The following is a 7,036-nucleotide window of genomic DNA, read 5'->3' as shown; positions in this document are numbered from 1 at the left end:
AAAAGGCTGAAAGTTGAGATAAAAGTGGTGTAATTTTACCCATACGGCAAATGTGAGGAGTGTTTGTAGAAATCAAATAAAAAAGAGGCAAATTGAAAGGTATGGGCGACTGAGAGGGGGAGGGATTGTGATGAATGCAAATTGAGGAGTACTGTCACGAACGTGCGCGCGCTTCTCTGAGCTGATCTTCTGCTGCTGGTGAGCTCCTTTCCGAGGCAAAATAAATGGCAACAACAACTTGGACGAAGACACGTGGGGCTTTAAAGTTCGCTACTTATGACCAATAAGTCAGAGATAAGGTACCAGCACCAGCTCCAGCCTCCAGCAGCGGCAGCACCAGAGACAGCATGCAGAATCTGGGGTAGAGAGAGAGAGAGAGTGAGTGTGAGTGGTCTTTTTCTTACACTATCTGTCGTCACTTGTCACGACCCTTAATTTGTTCTACCACCACTGCAGCATATATATGTTAATTAGTTAGTAGGTAACCGCCACCTCTCCACACTCTTCCACCCGGATGTTATCCCCGCCTCAAGTGGGTCCTACCTGTGCATGCATGTAGTCTGCTGGCATTTTGCGAAAAACTTTTTGACTTCTTGACAGATTTCTAGGCTCGTTTTGTTCAGCAATTACTAGAAACTAGTTATACAGAAAATACAAAAATAGATACAAGTATAAATTTTTATAAAAATAAAGATATTTTTTTTTTGTTAGATGAAAATGTGAGTATGAGCTGAAACTAGAAAAATTATGTTTGAATGGTTATTAGGAATAAGAAAAATAGTTGATGATTATAAATAGAAAATAATAATATTACCTCTATAATTGAATTTAAATTTTTAAATTTTAAACTTATAATTTTAAAATTTTAAATTTTAAAATTTGAAATTAAAATTTAAAATTTTAATTTTAAAATTTAATTTTAATTTAAATTTTAAATTTAAGCCAAATTTAAATTGAAAGATATAAATATCGAATTTAAAATTTAAATTTAAAAATATTAAATTTAAAATTTAAAATTTATAATTTTAAATTATAAATTTTAATTTTGAAATTATAAATTTAAATTCTAATTTAAAATAAAAATCTCTCTCTCTCCTCTCTCTCTCTCTCTCCGGGGGGGGGGGGGGGACAATTTGTGGGAACCCCTTGTTCCACCCCTGGGTGGGAACAAGTTGTTCCCACCCATACCTGGGTGGGAACAACTTGTTTGGGTGGGGACAACTTGTTCCTACCACCTCCAATCTTGTTTGGGTACAAGAGGGGGGATAACCCCCTTATCCCCCCTCTTGTACCCAATCCAAATGGAAACTTATAGAATGCTGACATAAATTATGTAAGTAGGAGAAAATTTATCGACTTCAGATTTTTCTTCTTCTTTGATAAACTTTTATAGAAAGCTAGAGTTAAATTAAATAGAAGAAAATTGAAATGAGACCAGAAGCCTCCACGAATTCCAACTAATGTTCTTTTCTTTGATAGTATGTGGAATAATAGTTCGTCTTTTAAAAAGTTTCCTTTTTAATTTGGCGACCAGAGCATAAATTAAATAAAACTCGATCTTAGTGGAATTTGAATTTGTAATGTACCGAAAATTCGGAAATAAATACGAACTTTAGTCAAATTGACCAAAGTGCGAGGTTGGTACACTTCGGAAAGTCCGAAGGTGTTAAAATGAGTAAAAGTGCGTTGTGAGAGGTTTTCGAGAGCTAAAGAATCAAAAATCTGCATTCTGCAGGTTTTGTGCTCTCGGGGACCGGTCCTTGGTGGGAGAGACTGGTCCCCGAACGTGTGAGAAATGAGAAAGCTGAAAAATCGGCTAAGTCCCAGAAAACCAGCTCTCGGGAACCGGTCCTTGCTGGGAGAGACTGGTTCCCAAGAGACCGGTCCCTCGGGAAGAGACCGGTTGCATCGCGCGGGGGCCCTGGCTGCCCGCGGGGAGAGCTCTCTGGGACCGGTCCCAAGTCGAGGAGACCGGTCCCCGAACACGAAAATGGCCCAGTTTGGGCAGTTCAACAGAATGAAAGTTGAGGGGCTTATTTGCATTTTTGCACTTAATAGGGCTATGTATGGGAGAAAGAGGGCTCTTTCTCTCATTTCATCTCCCTCTCACACTCTCTCCTCTCTTTCTCTCTCTAGAAGGCAAAGAAGAGAAGAAATAAAAGAAAGAAGAAAGGAAAGAAAGGAAAAAGAAGAAGAAGGAGAAGGAGTAGAAGGTGAAGAAGAAGCTAAGGAGTAGAGCTACTTCCTCTTCTTCCTCTTTGGAGCAACATAGGAGCAAGCCTAGAGGTAAACTTGAACACTATTCATGGTAGAACCTTAAAATGAGAACCAAATGACCTAGGAATGGTTTTGGTAGAACCTTGTGAGTGCTTGAAGCTTTCTTTTGCTTCTTTAAGAGATCAAAACCATGGAATGGGTAAATGTGGTGAAGCTTGGAGGTGAGCTTCAACCCCTTTCATGGTGAAACCCTAGAATGAGTTTTGATTTCCCTAAAGATGGTTTTCATGAGATCCCTAGAGTATTTGGAGCTATCTTTTCCTTCTTGTTGAGATCAAACCCTAGGTTTGATATATGCTATGAGCCAGGGCACCCAAATTTGGGGCTTTTGCTCGTGAGGGTTCCAAAGTGGAATTGACCCTCTAGAAACCTAATTGGGGGTATTTCCGACGCGTTGGTACGCTCGGTTTAACGTTACAAAAAGCCTATATAAAGATATGAGCAAAATGACCTAATAGGGCTTCGTTTTGCCGCAGGTGACGAACTAGGAGTCTAAAAACCCCAAGAAAATCATTGTAGCATCCTAGTACGCCTACGAGGTGGATGGTGCTATCCAAACTTGTTGGAATTCCTTCTATGCCTAATTTGTCATTCAATTGAGCATATATTTATATTGTTGCATGCATTATAGGGTAAATATTATGTCATATATGTGATTGTTGCGTGATATGAGTACTCGTGCTATTCGAAATGATTGAGAATCTATTCAACCCTATATTTATGCATGAGATGTAATGTGAGAGCCCAATGAGATGAAAGAACAAAGTGACACAATGAAACATAGATCGAGTGGCATTCGATAATGTAAAGTAATGTGACACTAGAGTTAGTGTGTGGCATCAAAGAGAAATGTGACGCAAAGAACAATGATAATGATTAAAGACAAGAAAATGAAAGTGGCATAAAGAATGAGTAAAGTCAAACAACGATGATTGCTAGAGTTAGCAAAACAAAGTGATGTAAAGAACACTAGAGTTAGTGTAAAGACAATGATTGAACTATATATCCTTAGAGTTAAGGATCGATCATACTTGCAATGAGTTCCATGCTCGAGGGCGGTAGCTCCTCCTCGAGCGATGCGCTCCGGAGTTTTGCATCACGGGTTCGAGTCAACCCGAGGACGGTCTTAACGGGAGGCAGCTGAGGGCCTGCGATGATGGACTTAATGTGGGCAAGTTAATGTGGCGAAACCCCCGGGTTAGCCGTGAGATTAAAGAACAAAGAATAAAGAACAAAGAATAAAGAACAAAGATTAAAGAATAAAGAGTAAAGAACAAAGAACTTGCATACTTGCATGAGTTACGTTGAGCATATTTCTTGCTTTATTGTTCAGGCATATTAGCATCATGATTATATTTCGGTTACTATTCTGTTTATCCTTTCTATTATGCCTGAGTTAGTCCTAGTGGAAAAGTCGGTGAGATTGGGGCCAAACCCACTGGAAACTTCATTGTAGTTCTCACCTCACTATTTCCACAGAGCCGGGACCGAGCGATCCGGCGAGCGACCGCGGTAAAGGTATCGCACCATAGACAGTGACTATCGAGTCGGGTTACATTTTGTAGTAGCATTCCCCTACTTTATCTTTTGTATTTGATGAATTGAGATGTAAAAGAAAGAATGTAATGTTTATCTCGAGGAGAATGTGATGTAAAAAGAAATGATGGAAAGTATGTAAAGAACTATGAATGTACAAGTTAAATGCAATGTATGTGATCAAAAGAGAATCATAGTACTTGTGTAGATGTTTAGTTTCCTTTCTTTCACTCATGGCTATTGCTTACCCTCGTGTAAGCCGTTTGTGTATGTTTCCGCTAGTACTNAGTACTTGTGTAGATGTTTAGTTTCCTTTCTTTCACTCATGGCTATTGCTTACCCTCGTGTAAGCCGTTTGTGTATGTTTCCGCTAGTACTTTTCTCTACTTGAAAAATGTACAGGTGATGAGCCTTGGGCGGACAGGGGAAGCTCTGTCCGTTCGGTGTCTGTTTGACGTGCCCGAGTCGGCCCAAATTGGTATCGGTCCCGGGGCGTGACAGAATTCATGACAATGCCCATAGGCCACAAGTCCTAGAACACCCATCTCTAAACATATTATTATATAAATGAAATGCAAGCCGGGTTTGATCAAGTCCACATTTATTCACACAACGATGCTCGAACTCCCCATCTTAAAGATAAGCAACTAGACACCTTGTTAGTATTAATTTTAAAATAGTGATATAAAACTTCAAATTAGCCATTGGGTTTCCTGGGCAACCCAACTCTCTATGGGCCGTGCCTAGGAGCTCGGGCCTTGGTCTCCACATGTGAAGTTTAGTCCCACATTATAAACCAAAGACATATTACTATACTTTATATACTCTCTCACTCTCAACTTAATTGTTTGAGAGAATATAAGAGTGGAGCTCTCGACTAAACCCATGCATGAGCACGCACGAACATGAGAGTGGAGCTCTTGACACAGGTCGGGTCGGGCGGGCGCGCGCGCGCGTGAATTCGGTTCATTTACATCTTTTTCTTTATTTTATTTTTATATTATTTAAACCCAATGATGGCTTTACCTTGGGAAGGACCAAAATGAGATCTTGACAAGATCTAATCTGGATCTTGTCCAGATTTGGTTCAACCTCGAGAAGGGTCAATATCTTGACCAAAATCTTCCCCTTTGGACCCTTCCCATTGGACCATTCAAAACATCTCCTATATATAGAGGTGAAGGTGCACTTGTGCACGAGAGAGAACTTAACCCGATCTTGCACCTCAAAACTCCTACGTGAAAGGTCAATCTCGCTTCTAGGACAGTGCTTTCGTTCGCCTCGACTCACAGGTCTCATCTGATCTCTTAATCTCTATAGTATTAACTGTTTAATTTTTGCTTCCAGTTTTCAAAACTAAGGTTAAATTGTTTTCATTTAAAAATTATTTAAAAAGATATTTTACTAAAGATTTAGAAAGATAATTTTTCCAACATTCTAGATGCGAGATTAATATAATCTCTCTATCTCTTTTAGTACTGTAGATAAAATACTACTTTGCTACACACACACACACACACACACACACACACACATATATATCCTGTGAACATATATATGATGTTGTTATTCTTGCGCTGACAATTCATAGTGCAGTATTTTATTTGTAACACACTGAACTTTAGCAAATTGCAGAGTTCTAGTGTTAGAATAGCGTTTTGAGCTATTCCTTATGTTTTTCTAGGTCCTTGACTAAGTACCGACCCATTCCTCATATTGCGAGAACTCGAGAAAGAGTACTTAGCACCAAAACCTAAAAATTCAGGTTTTGGGGCGCCGAGTACCGGTACCTGGGTGAGATACCGGAACCCCAGTGCGTAACCAAGAGAAGCTGCTCTCGGGTTTGAGTTGCGGGCTGTCGGGTACCGGTACTGCATTGACTGGGTACCTGTAACATATTGAAACCTCGAGAGCGATTACCAAACTTTACCCAAATTGGGTTAAAGTGCCGTGAGAAATGGCTGGACAAGTTCCAATTGGCTTTCCAACTGTGTTGGAAGGGTTAAAAGTGAGTTTAAAAGAGTTAGAAAAATTTTTGCGTTGTTCGGTGCGAAGTAGAATCGAAACAATGCGAAAAACTGCAATCTGGACAAAGTGTACCGGTACAACATTGATGTTGTACCGGTACAACATTGCATGCCGAGGGGAAGCTGCTCTCGAGTTTGAGAAATTTTGACTGTGTTACCGGTAACACTCCTGGTGTGTACTAGTGCACTTTTGCAAAACCCGAGCTGCTGCTCTCTTGTTTGCCTCTGCGTAATCGTGTTACCGGTGACACTTTGGTCTGTACCGGTACACTTTGGTCTGGCAACAAGGATTTGACCTGATGCAAAATAGAGTTTTTGGGGGGCTTAGTTGCTATTGTTGCAACCTATAAAATACCCCATCTTTCCTTTTTGCTCACAGTAGCAAGAAGATCTCTCTCTCTCTCTCTAGAAGCTTTGTACCAAGGCAAAGGAGAAGGAGAAGAAGGCTTGGAGGAGGATTTTTGAGAGTTTTGAAGGGTCTAGGAGCTCTCCAACAAGAAGGACTTGGAGAAGCTTAGGGCTAAGGTGAGTTTTATGCAAGAACACATCTAGGGTTTGGATTTTTACCCTAAGTTTTGGAGTTTTGAGTTTCTTGTAAGGTTAGAAACATCGTTGAGAGCTTGAATACATGAAATCCAAGGTTTTCTCAAGGTGCTCTCATGGTGGTTAACTAGGGATCATGTTAGATGCCCTAGGAATGATTCGAATGGCTTAGAAATGGTATTAGAGAGCTTCCTAAATGATTCTAAGCTAGTATTTGTTTAGATACAAGATCAATCTAGGAGAAAACCATATATGACATTGTTAGGGCATAGAATTTGGGGCTTTTGCCTCCGATCGTTTTCGAGATAAATTGACCTCAGGAAAAATCTAATTAGGGATATTTCCGATGTGTTGGTGCGCTCGGTTCGGAGAAACGAAGAGTCTATGTAAAGATATTTAATAAAAAGCCTAATTTGGCACTATTTTGGTACAGATCGCCGCAGCACACGGAATAGGAGTCTAAAAATCACGAGAATTGAACCCCAACTCCTTTGCTACTATTCGAGGTGGGGGGTGCATTCCAGAATCGTTGGATTCCCTTCTATGTCTATGTCACACTTTATTGAGCATATACATGTATAGTACCATTCATACATGATAGGGTGATTGGCACGTGATTAGTGATTAGAATTTCAATATTATGTTTCTAATGT

This window comes from Ananas comosus, linkage group 22, assembly GCF_001540865.1.
Source record: "Ananas comosus cultivar F153 linkage group 22, ASM154086v1, whole genome shotgun sequence".
Lineage (NCBI taxonomy): Eukaryota > Viridiplantae > Streptophyta > Magnoliopsida > Poales > Bromeliaceae > Ananas > Ananas comosus.
The sequence above is the reverse complement of the archived record's forward strand: the minus strand, read 5'-3'. Positions refer to the sequence as shown.